At 36.7% G+C, this 15,897-nt stretch overlaps 1 pseudogene across 1 annotated transcript; it reads left to right on the forward strand.

Moving 5' to 3' along the window:
* The first annotated feature begins 541 nt into the window (after positions 1–541).
* Positions 542–3,536, forward strand: LOC149546370 (uncharacterized; annotated as a pseudogene). The gene is made up of 3 exons (XR_016353702.1): positions 542–1,078; positions 1,730–2,181; positions 2,432–3,536. The product of XR_016353702.1 is annotated as an uncharacterized LOC149546370 (transcript).
* Positions 3,537–15,897: the final 12,361 nt, after the last annotated feature.

The raw sequence follows: 15,897 nt of genomic DNA on the forward strand, positions 1-15,897 counted from the left end.
ATGATATTAGATCTGCAGAGGTATACAAATTTGATGGGATTTTGTCCCAAGAACACAGCAAACTTGTCCATGAGAAAAAGGGATTAATCCTTTAATCATTGCAACAAATTGAAAGAAGCTTATTTCCAATTCAGATAAATGTTTCAATCTAAAGCATAGAACTCAAGAGGGCATAACCAAGGAAGACCAAAGCTTTTCAATATTATTGAAAACTTCAGGCATCCAAACATAGACAATGTAACAAGTCATATTATATTTGTTCTGATTCAAGGCCTCATTTACTCCCAATCCACGTCAAATATTGTATCTGATTCCATCTCAAGAAAAGTTTGTCAGTCCAACCAAACAAATGTAGTGGAAGTCACTTCAAGTCTCTTTAACTAAATTAAAGCATTCTTTGATAACACAACGAGACTCGCATTGTCACTTATTCTGGAGGTGTCTTATTCGTGGGGCTTGATTTCTCGATGGAATCTCTTCAAAGTACTTTTTCTTCCACCTCTCCTTGAAGGGTATGGCCATTTTCCAATATAAAATTGTTTATTGACATTATAAAGCAGAGTAGGGAAGGCAGGGGCACAGAAATCTGAAGAAATTGCCATGGCGACTGATCTTGAGCAGCTCAACAAAGGAATCGATCATAAAGCGTACAACGCCGCACTGAGTTCGAAAATAAAGATAGAGGATGCCCAACTTGAAAAGGTTCTCAACAGTAGAACACCTGGAGGGGAAAACACGCTTCTCCATTTAGCTGCCGGTGTGGGAAATCTACCATTCGTTCAACAGACCCTGCGACTCAATCCTCTGCTTGTAAGAGCTACAAATGCTCAAGGAAATACTGCATTGAACTTGGCTGCTCAGGGAGGCTTTCTTCATGTGGTAATGCATTTGCTCAAACAAGAAGAAAGCGGTGTAGATGTCTTCAACAAGAATAACGAGACGCCTCTCTTCAAAGCCTGCGAAAGCGGCGATTTATCCACAGTGAAGCAGCTATGTAATGAATAAACGCCGAGGCTTCTGCAAAAGACACTGGACGAGAGAACCTGTTTATATGTTGCAATAAACAGAGGAGATTTAAGTGAGTGTTTTGAAAAAATTATGCTTTTATTTGCGTGGATGATAGTATAGTCCTAGATTGTTAATAATGGAGAACTTGTGTTTTTAAAGATAGGTTACAAGATTAAATTCTGAGAGGGAAAAGAATGTATACCTTTTAGTTGAAAAAAAAGGACTTAAACCCCATAAGAAAGATGTAAGACGGGGTAGTCTCCTATTACTATAAAATGTCTATACACTCATTTACAGATTGTTCTTTATAATATACTATTAAAAAACATCTTCCTTAAGATTGATGCAACACTACCCTCAGACTATCAGTGTTTTCTTATTTAAACAACTATCAAACTTTTCGCCAAATAAATATCATTCCATGTCCCAAACTTTCTTCACTTGAAATGAGTTAAGCACGGCTGTCTTTTTTTCACAGTTGTTTTATTCTATCGATCTTATTATTATTTTCAGCTTTGATTTCTTCACTGTTGGTAGCTGTTTTAGACATTATACATATGGTACTTCATGGCTTTATTCTCCTTATGTTCATGTTTTTGAGTCTTTAGTTGAGGTTTTTATCGCTTGAGCAAAGCGTAAACTAGGCATTCTTTAGCTTTAGCCATTCTTTAACAAGAGCTTCCCAAACTTTAGGTAATGTTATAGGATGTCTCTTTTACAGATCTGGTGAATCGGATTCTGAAGTTGCTAGATGCAAATGATTTAATCCAAGAGAAGTATAAACATGGAGATACAGCCTTGCATATAGCTGTTGCCAGGAACGATGTGTATATAATAAAGCAGTTAATAGAGACTAAAGTACCCCAACTGTGTTACTTTCTTAATGACAACAAAGAAACACCGCTTTGTATGGCGGCGAAACTGGGGCATCTGGAAGCAGTCCAAGAGTTGATAAAGTGGCGGCCAGACGCTGTTGAAATACCGAACAGTTGTGGAATGAACGTACTGCATTTAGCTGCCCAAGTTAGCCAAGTCAGAATTGTTGAATACTTGAGTAAAAAAGTGTTTTTATTAGACTTGGTGAACAGGGAGCTTGACAAGCCTGATCGTTTCTCAAAGATAAGTGAAGGAGACACGCCTCTGCATATTGCAGCAAGGAAAAAATGCTTCAATGTAAGTTTCTTAGGAAACAAAACTTTGGTTTATTTCCTTGAAGAAACAATATACGAGTACTCAATTTGGGTTTGTGTAAGATTTCTTGGCCAGATCTCGTGAACTATTGAAATAGGTAACCATAAAGTGAAATTAATGAAAGTATTTCCTTTGAAAATACCCAGCAAGGAAAAACTTTAAATCCTTAAGCATTAATGTTTTTAATGGATTACCATTTCCAATGCACTGAATTTGTGTGTGCATTTTGTAGATGGTGAGTTCGTTGCTGCGTATCGGGGGGATAAACAAATTTGCCCTAAATAAGGAAGGCTTAACGGCCCTGGACATTGTGAGAGAGAACACACAATATCACGAATCTGACAAGATAATTGCAGTGTTGGCTAGTTATCCTTCGAAGCGCAAGCCTTTCTTGTACAGCGCTCCAAAGGTGAGCGCGGAGAAACATGAGGTTGCAATAAAGACGGTGGACAAAAAATTTGACGACAGGCGCAACGCAGAGTTAGTGGTGGCAGTTCTGTTAGCCACAATGTCTTTTACGGCAGCCTTCACTATTCCGGGCAGTTTCGTGACGGATGTAAAGGACGGAGAATCGGCTAAGAACTTGGGTGCACCAGTTCTGCTGGGACTAGACTCATTTAAGCTTTTTCTCATTTTTGACTCTTGCATTTTTTCTGTCGCAGATATCACACACTAAGGCTTGATTCCTAATGCAAAAGTGGTACCCCTATCACAACGGAAAATGAGATACTGTTCCTCTGTGCCACCAACCTATTGGTTTGTGCCACGTTTGCTTTACGGCCTATGGCTTCATGGCTGCAATGTACGCAATGCTTGACCGCAAGGCTCACAAGCTGGCTTGGTTCATTCTTGGGGCCTGCTTGATCATATGTGGTTGTGGTAATTTCACCTTTTTCTACATGGTTTGGAAGTTCTCGGTGAAGAAGGCCAGATTTAACCACCTGAATGGTCTACTCCCTTTCCTTCCTGAGCTCGTGGGAGAGTGGATGTGGATGAGACTCGAACGATGGGGCTTTTGGACTTGGCGCGCCTGTCCGTACGCAAGTGGCTTGCATTCTTTTACTGCGATCGCCGTGAGGATATGGCTAACAATGATGAGTCTGAGAAAGATACGGCTGAGAAGGATCTGGATACGAATAACGAAGGAAAACAACTCTCGGTGATTCATAAGGTTTGACAATTTAAGTTTGGAAGTCTTAACATATCTCTCAATTTCTCACTTTTGTGGCGCATGGTAATGTAGGCCTTCAGTGGTCAGAGCTTACTGTCTACACGACTTCAGCTGTATTCAACTATGTCTTGCAATATGAATATGTGTACCTCATTGGAAGAGTGCAGATCATCTATACTTGTGATACATACCCATGTCAGGCACTCCGAACTAATTGTATATTTGTATGTTTCACCTTGAATATCTGAGATTCAGATGTATGCTTAATACCTGAGTAGTTTTTTTTTTAAAATTACAATTTGTAAGTTCTGTGTCTTTTGGTACATGAGTTGATGTGGGATTAAAAATTAAGATTTTAAATATCTTTAAAATATTGAATGTATGTTTATTTTGACAAGTGAAAATTCTTTCATCATTTATTATAATTTCAATTCCAAGAAAACACCTCTATTCTTCTTTGGGCAATTACATTGTGGATTTTAGACTACTTAGTCAGCGATTCATAACTTAAAGATTCATTACTATAGTACATTCTTTATCAAAATCTTCTACTTGACTTGTGCATCTTTGATCTATATATTATTTAGACCTACACTCCATTTTGTGAACAACCTAAGACTATCATGTATGTTTTCTTTCTACCAAAGTCAAGAAAGGACTTCTTAGAGGGGTTTAAGGCTACCCACCTTTTAAGACATTTGGCTTTGCTAGAAGATAGGTGATACTTCACTTTCAAATTTATCTAGACTCAGTGTGATTTAAAGTGAATATTCTTTTTTGTATTTGGATAAAAAAAATATTATTATTAATATTGCTGACATAATTATTTTTCTTATAGTTATTCTTTTCTCTATTGCGATTGAGTAGATTTAGGTTCAAATTAATAAAGTAACACTTGAACCTATCCATTTGTTTCCACTTCTAAATATAGCATCCATGACTACTTACATAACTACCAAAGTGTCATTTCCTTCTACCTCCCATTAAAATTATGCACTTCCGCATGAACATAGCCCTAGACATAAATAATCTATAAGAAGATTGATTTATAACATTTAATTACATTCTTCTTAACTTCCTTATAAATATCTCTCATTGTTAAAAAAAATTGTTGATTCATTTAAATCAAATTCATCCCTAGTAAACTTTACTTCTGAAGTATTTTCTTCCTATGTAAACTCAACCTCACTTGAGCTTTGAATTTTTCTTTTCCCACCCACCCATTCTTTTGGACAAAATATTATTATTTTTAAAAATTTATAAAATAATTAACTCCCACCATATAGGATTGTCATAGCTCTGAAATATGTTTTTGTGGAGAGAATCTCCTTCTGGCATATATTTTCCCATATCTTTTTAATGGTGAGGTCACATGTTCTTGTCTGGAGGGTTAGATAGATTTCAATTTATAAGGAAACATCATGGCTAGCAATGTGTGTAGAAATTAGAAAAGTACTAAAACACGTCATGTCAACTAACCATGAATAACTAAAAAGAGCAATAAATAATTTTACTTTTGGTACTCCTATTGGGTCATAGTTCAAATCATTGCATGGTATCTTCTTTGACTAAGGTATCACCTTTTTGCTTTGGTATTAGGATAGGTGCGAAAATAATTAGAACAGATTTTCAAACACTTTTAGATATTTTAAAACTACAACATTTTTTTATCACCACTTTTCGACACACCATGATCCTGCACATATGCAGGTGGGGTAACAAATTCACCATTTTCCTTCTCATTTGGTCAAGCATTAGATAACTGAATAGAGTTGGCCAAACATCTTAGGAGGGAGCTAGGGAAAATAAAGAAAGCAAATAACAAGAAAGTAAGAAGCCTAAAGAGTTGGAGATTTAATCTACCTATAGTCTACTTTTGCCACTATTATTATTAAGAATACATGCTTAAATGATAGGACTACTTAAACATGTGCTCAATCTAACACATATAAGTGTTGCAAATAAAACTAGTACCAAAGTAATCAAAACCATTTAGTTTATCCAAGACAAGGAAGATAATAGTAACAAATAGAAAGATATCACTATTTTCAAAGACAAATGAATCCCATATAAAGCACTCCAAGATTCCTTTACTCAAAACACAACCTATAAATACCAAAAAATACTTGGTGAGATAAAGATTTTCTAAAAAAGATGATTTTTCTTTCATTCATGAAGTGGTGTGTTATAATAGAATGGATGATAAAATCATCAACTTTACTAACCCTAATATGGCCATTCTATCTCTTATTTATAGGTAGGTATGTATATTTAGGGCAGGGAAACAACTTACAAACCCTAACTAACTCACCTACCACCTTAACTGCCCCTATCTAGTGTTATCTACATGTAGGACCACTAATGGGATAAAACAAGTTTACATAAAAACCATGAAAGGGGTAGAAAGAAGTGGGGAAAGGAAGAAGGAGAATTCAAAAGGGAAATCTAATTCAAATGGTGATCTTCACATGATTTTCCTATCAAATCTCTATCAGTTATCTCCTTGAGATTCTCACTAATTAATAAGAGTGCTCCACTTCTTTGACATACTTAAATGCATCGATTATATGTGGAAATGAGAAGGAAAAAAATGAACTCTCTACTATTATTTTCTGCCTACTTTCATCATTAATAAGTCTGTCAACCAATAGTAGCAAACGATGATTGACTTTGGAAGGAATCCCAACACATCCTTTTGTATTGGAGATGCTCTCGAGTTGATAGAATTTCTAAGTCTAGGGTTATGATTGTAGACACCTAAATTTGATTACACCGCTTTGGTAATCCTATTTAGCTATCTCTAAAGGCATCATTAATCAAATTTCTATTTATTTAATCCTTTGCCATCCCCTAGCTGATTAATTTAATTAATCATCTATAGTCCTAATTGATAATTCAAATAACCTATTATTTATCAATTAAATCTTATTCTCCTATCTAATTCCAAAATCCCCATTTATAAAATAAATCTATTTGATAAATAAAACCCTCAAATCTAATAACCCCTAACCTATCCCTAACCCTTCATTTAGCCTAATCCACCCCATCCACCCATACTAACCAAGCTTAGCCACTAACTCACCCACCCTCATTGAATGCTATCAACTTGTCCATCTCTAACATCCCTAATCTAATCCTCAACCCAAGCCTAATCCCCCCCTAACCTTGTCACATTCCCTAAGTAAGCTTAAGACTTTCCTAAGCCAAGCAAAGTCAACAATCTCAACTCCCTCCAAAATATCCCAACCACCCAACAATGAATGCTCTTACAAGGCCATAAAGACTCTTACAAGCCCATTCATTGCTCTTAGAAGCCATTTATGAGGGTCTTTAAGGCCTTGAGCCTCCTTTGTTGACTCATCCATCCCTTTTCCTCCATCCACTCACCCTGTGACATGCGTCACTCCCTGGTTGGTGCTAAACAAGCACAATCCATGTGCTCCCCTTTGAGTGCATCCTAGCCCTCCTTAAGCTTTCATCTCTCCTTTCATCTTAGCCCTCCATACCTCAAGCCCTTAGCCTATAAAATGAATCCCCTCCCAAGCCATTTCAATCACAACCTTTGAGCTAAAGTTATAATGTTAGTTTGAGAAACAAAGCCTTTAACCATACCCTTATAATGCCAAATTGAGAGCTCACAAAGATACCAATTTACCATTACCCATCCATCTCCATTGAAGCTATTTTGAGAACCCTGAGCATACATACCAAATCTAAGCAAATAGACTCATCCCCAAATCAAGTGACCATCCTCATTGGGAGAGCCATTCCATAGCTCATATTCTCATTTGAGGGTTTCACTTTGTCTATCTCATATGTTATGGTTCTTATGCTAGTTAATACTTTTGTTTTTTAATAGATTAGTATTACTTGCTAACATATTTCTCATATACATTTTGGCATGTCCAATGATGAAAACTTGGCAAACAAGTGTCATGTGTAATCCAGCCATCCCCAGCTTAGCCTATCATCCTCATGCTTTTGGTCACATCTTGCCATCTAGCTCCATCTTCCAATTTATCCACCTATCTTTCCTCCTCCAGCTTTTATCTATCACTATCCACTTATCTTCTGCAACCTCACCCCATCATCTCAGCTATCATCCATCTCCCTAGTGCCTTCAGCTTTTCCATCCTAGCTTCAATCCTATCACATCCATCATAAGACCTCCTTCCACATGTCATCTTCTGTCTGGGGGCACTTTATTACTTGGAGATCTTGTCTTGTCCATCCTCACTTGTCATTGGTATCTCACTCTAGGCTATCCTCATGCAAATCCAATGTCATCCTCTTATTAGCCATTCACTCTAGTGCCATCTATCAACCCAACTACCACCAACCTTAGCATTGTCCCCATCCTTGGTCGCACATCTATCATCATCATTGGATGGATCCTACCAAATCCATATCTTCCACTATCACCTCATCCTTAGCTTTTGCATCTTGCACCAACTTGAGCCATCCCGCTATCTTATCATCTGGAGCTCCTGTACAACTTGTAAATAATCTTGTACCAAAACTTGTATTATACCTTGTGAATCTTGTATCATCCCTTGTATCATAGCTTGTATATCCAAATCTCGTCCAAAGCATGTACCATATTCCAGCTTGTAAATAAGCTTGTATCCTAGTTTGTATCCTATCACATGCACACAAAGAATCCCATTTTCACTTAAGCTTTTCGCAAACCATCTACCTATCCAACTATCAACTATTGCAGACATCCCACCCTTCACAAACATTTCCATCTCACAAAACAAAAACATGAACAACCTTGTACATTTGTAACATATCTTGGTCTGTCAGCTTGTACATCCTCTTTAGCTTAGTACCATTGTATCTATCCAGCTTTCATGTCAGTTCCTCCTTGATCAACATCTTGCACACATCGCACAACCCTTGGTTAGCTATTCCAATGCATCCTTTAGCTAGATCTCTTGTCACCAAAGTGTTATCCTTCTTAGTTTAGCTTGCTAGACGCATCACTCATCTAGATCCATCAGCTTAGATACTCTCTGATAGATCCTTGTAGGATATAGCTTTCCTCATGTCTGATCTTGGTCTGTTAGTACCTCGTTCTACCCATCTCATTGGCAAACGGTTCTCTTTCAGATTTTTTCTTTCTTTTGATTTGGAATCTTCCCTTTTGGGTCTCGAAATATCTTTTCCAAGCAATCTTTTTGTTCCCTCCTCAAGGTTGCCATGATCTTCCATATCATGGTATACTGCGAATGGGGCAATCTGAGTGTAAGGTCTTGATCAGGTCTTTTTTTTGTTTTCTGCTTGTGGGTTACCTAGTGTTAGTTCCACGTTGCTTCCTTTGGGACTCATGTATGATGCTGGGACAATCCTTTCCTATTTGTTTATAGTCAGTTCGTCAATCCTCTAGACGGTTGGTGAAAAGGCCTTGATGTTCTTGGTAACCTTGGTGATTAACCAATAGTCCTATAGCAAATCTAGTGCTCAACTACATGGTGGTACTTCTCTTTGAAGTATCCCCCCGCTCAATAAGCTTCAATGGATTTATTTCATCTCCATAATCCCCCATCCACATCCAGTATCTGTCTCTCCTACCCCAGCTTGTGCAACCATATCTCTTTGAATCAATCATCACTTTTAGCTTTAGGGATCCACAATCCTAGTCTTAGGGATCCACCAATCCAATCAATCCACCAAGCCTCATCTTTCGAGATCCACAATCCTAGTCCTAGGGATCTCCGAAACCCATCTTCCATCAATCTGACTCTTTGAAATTTTGTTGCCTCAACTTTATCTCATCCCATCATCCCTTCCCTTATCCTGGATTCCTTTTTATAGTGCTCCACTCCTTCATCCTCCACCTTCCCTAAAGTCTTAAACTTGCTTCCTCTTGTGCATCTGATAGCCCTTTATCATTCTCTTGTAGTGAGAGTTTGAGATAATTCAGTCCCTTCTCTTTGCCAATCTGAGTCTCCTTTCTCATCCCGGGTTCTTGAATTTTTCAAGAAACCATCGAGCCTCATTTTCTCTCCCCACCGCCTTCTTGAGGGGGCATCATGCAATCTATTCTCTCCTCTTCTTATCCGAGACGGGGGCAACTTTGTTGCTAAAACATCTTCCTCATGTCATTTATATCTAAACTTCTTTGAAATAATGTTGTCTCAACACTATGTCAAAGAGGGGCAAAATGTAGACACCTAAATTTGATTACACCGCTTTGGTAATCCTATTTAGCTATCTCTAAAGGCATCATTAATTAAATTTCTATTTATTTAATCCTTTGTCATCCCCTAGCTGATTAATTTAATTAATCATCTATAGTCCTAATTGATAAATCAAATAAACTATTATTTATCAATTAAATCCTATTCTCCTATCTAATTCCAAAATCCTCATTTATTAAATAAATCTATTTGGTAAATAAAACCATCAAATATAATAACCCCTAACCTATCCCTAACCCTTCATTTAGCCTAATCCACCCCATCCACCCATACTAAGCAAGCTTAGCCAGTAACTCACCCACCCTCATTGAATGCTATCCACTTGCCCATCTCTAACATCCCTAATCTAATCCTAAACCTAAGCCTAATCCCCCCCTAACCTTGTCACATTTCCTAAGTAAGCTTAAGACTTTCCTAAGCCAAGCAAAGTCAACAATCTCAACTCCCTCCAAAATATCCCAACCACCGAACAGTGAATGCTCTTACAAGGCCATAAAGACTCTTACAAGCCATTTATGAGGGTCTTTAAGGCCTTGAGCCTCCTTTTTTGACTCATCCATCCCCTTTCCTCCATTCACTTACCCTGTGACATGTGTCACTCCGTGGTTGGTGCTAAACAAGCATAATCCATGTGCTCCCCTTTGGGTGCATCCTAGCCCTCCTTAAGCTTTCATCTCTCCTTGCATCTTAGCCCTCCATCCCTCAAGCCCTTAGCCTATAAATTTAATCCCCTCCCAAGCCATTTCAATCACAATCCTTTAAGCTAAAGTTATAATGCCATTTTGAGAGCAAGTTTTACATCAAATCCATTCACCCAAGCCAAATCCATCAAGAACACCATTGAAGCTAGTTTGAGATGCTTGAGCATACATCCCAAATCCTATCAAATAGAATCATCCCTAAATCAAGTGACCATCCTCATTGGGAGAGCCATTCCATAGCTCATATTCTCATTTGAGTGTTTCACTTTGTCTATCTCATATGTTATGGTTCTTATGCTAGTTAATGCTTTTGTTTTTGAATAGATTAGTATTTCTTGCTAACATATTTCTCATATACAATGATAACTATATATCATGGAATGAAAGATCACTCAATCAGGCTATGGGAAAGAAGGAACCTTGGACATGGAACTTCACCTTGTAGAGTTGTAGTAATTTTGAAAGCGAGTGAAGCTCCTTCTAAGTAGGTAAAAATAAAACCAAAAGGATCTCCTGATGCTAAAAAAAAATGCATATAGTGGGGTCAATGTTGTTCATTGTTCTATGTCAAAATGAAAGGTACATCAAATGTAGAAATGGAAGCCTCATTGATCCCAAAAGATTAACATTTTGGACTCCCTCTTGCAAGGTTCTAAACATATGAGTAACCTTCCATTTGTTCACATATGAGCACCCAAACTTTGAGAATCTATAAGATTTAAACTTATTAGCATAGAATAGGTAGTTTTGAGCTAGAAAAATATTACATTACTTATTCTTTGCTATAATCCCAAATTGTATTTCCTAGACAACAACTTCAACAATGTAGCTTATAATGGTGAGGTGTCCTTATGCTATTGACAAGATTATTATCCAATGTTCACTCATGTGAGACATGGGATTAATAAATGCTTCTTACTTTGGGGGTGAAAAATATTTGAATTCAAAATACTGGTTAGTGAACATGTTGTAAATTACATATGACACTCAGCCTAAGGGAGGGCGATGCATCTCAATGAGCGATTAGAGGTAAGAACCACCTCTTTTTGTCACCTAAAACCATGAAAGGACTACTAGTGAAACACCAAAAATTCACCACTAACCCACCAGCATTGAGGTCACACATGTAATTTTAATTATCATAACATATCCCTCACTCTAACTTTTAGAGTTGAAGTCACCAACTAGACATCTAGGAAGGTATGCCTCCAACATTCTCAAGCTGAAATAGGTGAGCTTGACTTGTGGGATCCAACCCCATATAGGACCAAGGACAAAAATGGACACCAAAATGTGCCCAAGATGAAAAATTCTCTTCTAACAGGGCCAACACACAAGAAAACCATAAGAGATGAACTTGCACTACTAAAGAACAAACCCAAAAAATGAAACTAGCAGAACAAAAAAAACTTTCCTCCAACAGAATACATCTTGTATTGTGAATGAAAGTTGTGCCATAAGTGACCAACATTCATGATACCAAAAGTGTTCAATAGTAGAAACATGAACTTCCTTTGTATACAACGAGGGTGGAGCTGAGGAAGATTCACCCTACAATTAACTGGTAGTGAAAACAAATGAAAAGTCAAACAAAGACCAATGAACAACACCTAGAAAAGAAGCAAAGAAACAAAGAAAAAGAGCACTAGATGGATGAAGAAATAAGAAAAGGACAGATGGAGAAAAGACAAAGAAAAACACAAGAATTGAATCAAAAAGAAAAGATGAAGGTTCAACACCAACTTTTAGAGACATTGCAATGATCACACTCATCCTTTTTTGAAAATGAACCAAAACTATAATGACTCTCAAAGAGGTTACATAATTCCAAAATGATCGCACATTCGCGAGATGAAAACCCCAAAAGAAAATTTTTGGTTGCAGAGTACAATTATGATTATTGAATAAAGTGAAAATTAACCCCTTTTGGTGTCTTAAATACAAGTCAATCATGGTAAATCAAGGTGCATTAATTTTGATCATCCTTTATTAATAAACCTTGTCATGTGTCCAACTAGAAACCGCATAAGTTTATTCCCTCCTCAAATGACATGAGGAAAAGGGTTCATAAAAGGTCTAAAGATTACTCATCTCATTAGCCCTAGACCCTAGCATGGATTCAAGAATATTTATTTCCTTTCTTCCATACAAAAGAGACATGAAATAAACCAAAGGACTTGCCTCCAAAGAGACAAGATCAAAAGCGAAAAGATGGGACTCAACATTTTTCTCACAAAAAGTAGGGACAGGTATGCAAAGCCTAATGTTTAGGTACATTTGGCAAGAACAACATAAGAAATAGATAGTAGTACAAGCTAGACATAGGCTAGAGAATTCAAATTTGAATTCTTAGAATAGGGATTAAAATAGAGTGCATGAAGAGGATATAAAAAGACTTTCATTTTGAAAGAAAAACTTAGATCACATAGTGTAAGAGCAAGAAGCTACAAAGTTAGCTATAATATCAAGAGGAGAAGTTTGATGATGAAGAGTCAAGAATAGTGTGTGAGAAAATACTATGTTGGAGTAAGCTAGTGAGTCAAATAACATTGTGAGTGGAGAGTGTTGAAGCTAGTAGAGCCAAGCACATGGTGGTGTGTATGAGCTATAAAAATAAGGGAGAGAAGTGCAAGGTTCAGATGGGTTCACATGTATCTAGGTGATCTATATCAAACTAAATATAGTAGCTACTTCGATTAAGTCAAATCATCTATTTTTTATAATCACTACAAAAAAAGTCTCGTTAAGGGAAAACTTTGACAAGTTCTTTGTATAGGAGTCCCCTAAATGGGTGACACATTAGTTTTTGTTCCACATTCCTTTAGCTAGACTTCTCTTAACCAAGAAAGAATCTCGCAATTCTTTACTAAATCACTAAATCAGCTGAAACTTGATGATGTCCCTATAATCTTTTGAAAGAGATAAGATCTTGAGTGGGCATTAGACACATGAAGTCAACCATGAACCATATTAGAGGGTGGATTTATCACAACTACTCCTAGAGAGTGGAATAAGAGTTTCACTTTAAGATTCTCTCTCACATAGAAGAATCCAATAAAAATACATTTCAATAAATCGTTTATGCCAAGACTCCTTCTTAGTAATGACTTCATTCTTCAAAAGTCCACTCTTTTCTCCAAATGCATAAACTTTACTTTGGTAAGAGACTTAGTGAAAATATTTAACTCGTTCATTCTTTAGTGATAATGTACCTTGTCTAGAAACCATCTCTTTGGTTTACTTCCTCTAAGTCACTCTGATCAAAGATTCACATGGCTAATCTTTTAACTTAACTCTATCTATTGTGATCACAACATTATTTGTAGGAGTAGTCTCTCATACACAAGTGTATAGTTTGTCTGATTTCAATGTAATAAACTATGGGTTAATCCTTATGTTTGGTGACAGTAACATTTATGATAATGTGGCTTCTATTTGAAGCTCCAAGTACATGCATCAACCTTTTTAAATTCTCTTCAAGATTTACTTAGACATTTTTGAATGAGATATCAACCTTCTAGAACATCCTCATTCAAGGTTTCCTCTGGTAGAGTGTAAGAATCCCTCTAAAGCTGATCCTCAATTGTCAACTGAAACATATCCTCTATCTACTCCCTTTGTGACAAAATCACACCTCATTGTCCAAGGTTTCCTGTAAGGAAATGTGTGGCTCAAATATTTTGCTTCAATAGCCTTAATTTATTGAGCATGATCATCAAATGAGTAATGAATCCTAGGTCAAAACTCTTTTGGAGCTACTGTCATAATATTGAGTCATTTACCATATTTGGTATCATGCCTAATGTACACATTTTTTTTTGTGGAACAACATCCTTGATGATGTCTTGATCTTATCTAACATCTCCCCTTTAAGAATAGTTTAAATAGGAATGGAACATTGTTTATTATTTCCCTCACATCGCCCCCTCACAATGTAAACTTCCCACTCTTATATCATCAAACAATTTTGCATTACATCAAGATATGGAAAAATTCTTTGCAAAGAATCATCCCCGGGGATCAAGGAAAGGAAAAAGAGAGTAATAAAGAAAATAACTCATATGTATTTCATGCATAGATATAGTTAAAAGGTTGACTATAATACACAAATAAAATTAGTATTCAAGAGGTAAAAAAAAACTATATTTATCTCAAGATGCTCATTAATATCCTTCCTAATGGATCACTAGTGAGGTTGTTGTAAGGAAACTTACAACAACAAATACAACCATTTCCATATAACCCATAATAGATCTGAAATAAATATGTAATTAAAATCCACATGCAAGAGAATATAAAACATACCCGCAAAAATTGTGACACAAGATATACCCTAGGAAACCCTCATTGAGGGAAAAAACCTAGCCTCCAAAAGCATGCATCACTATGTATTGTTTGGTAAAAATACCATTGCAATACAACCATGGAAGCCTTCAAAGCCATAGGCACAACCGAGAGATCCATGTGAAGAAGCATGGATCCACACATCCCATGCCATGCTTCCAACCTTCACAAAATGCTCCCTTGACTAACCTATCAAGCCTTTTCCCGCTCGAATCTTGTCTTTTTTCATTTTGTCTTCACACACAACAACTATCCTTGTGGCTGCTTATATAGTAGAAAGCCCCACAAAACCACCAAGTGTTATTACATAAACCATGTGCTACCTAACCCATTGATCCCACATTTAATATTGAATTTTTTTTTCCCCAGTATTAAATAATTACATGAAATATTATCAAAGTGTTACAATACAACTCATCAAGTATATCCCATGGAAATCTCTATATACTGCACATCCATCTAGGTGCTTCTCAATACAACATTACATAATAAAATAAAGTAATACACTATAACAATATTATTCAATGTGTGCAACACCCATTATCTCAACAATCTCCCACTTGTATACATTTCATAGGGTCAATTTTCAGCCACATAAATGAATAAGGCAACAATCCCTCCCAGAACATCCACCATCATGGATTAAAGTACACCATGTGCTCCATCTTAGTACCCACAAAAAAATCAAAGTATCCAACTTCTCAAACATGAATGAAGCCACCTCTTATTATGCCACAACCACCAGACATACATAGAAGCCAACCAACAAGAAAGCCACCCAACCTGTCACATTAGAAGATCATAAAATCCTATACCAACTAAAATGCCAAGCACAAAAACTTGGTCCAAAGGTAATTCCATGTATCTGTAGTTGTCAAAATATCCATAGCAGAAATAACACCCACATCAAGTGCCAAACTCATCCAACCATCCATACCTCCAAAGGTATAACAAATGAATCTCACATCATCAACATATGCAATCTATAATCTAAAATCACAAGCCTCGAGAGAAATACCTGCCACATATATACCATGAAGCTCCCACTGCAAAAGATAATGTCAAATCTATAACCAATCCACTCACAACATCTTAAAGAATTTAATCCATGTAGTCTCAAGGACATCCATAAAACATAAACTAATAAACTACAAGAATAACTCTCACAACAAGTCTCCAATGCTCTCCCAAGCTCTCCACAATGAACAAAGGAAAGAGATAAATGAATAACAATGTCATCTCTCACATGACATACATGAGCACAAATCAGTAATCAAAA

The sequence above is a fragment of the Cupressus sempervirens genome, chromosome 7 (genome assembly GCF_028749045.1).
Source record: "Cupressus sempervirens isolate cs-2001-9-10 chromosome 7, ASM2874904v1, whole genome shotgun sequence".
NCBI lineage: Eukaryota > Viridiplantae > Streptophyta > Pinopsida > Cupressales > Cupressaceae > Cupressus > Cupressus sempervirens.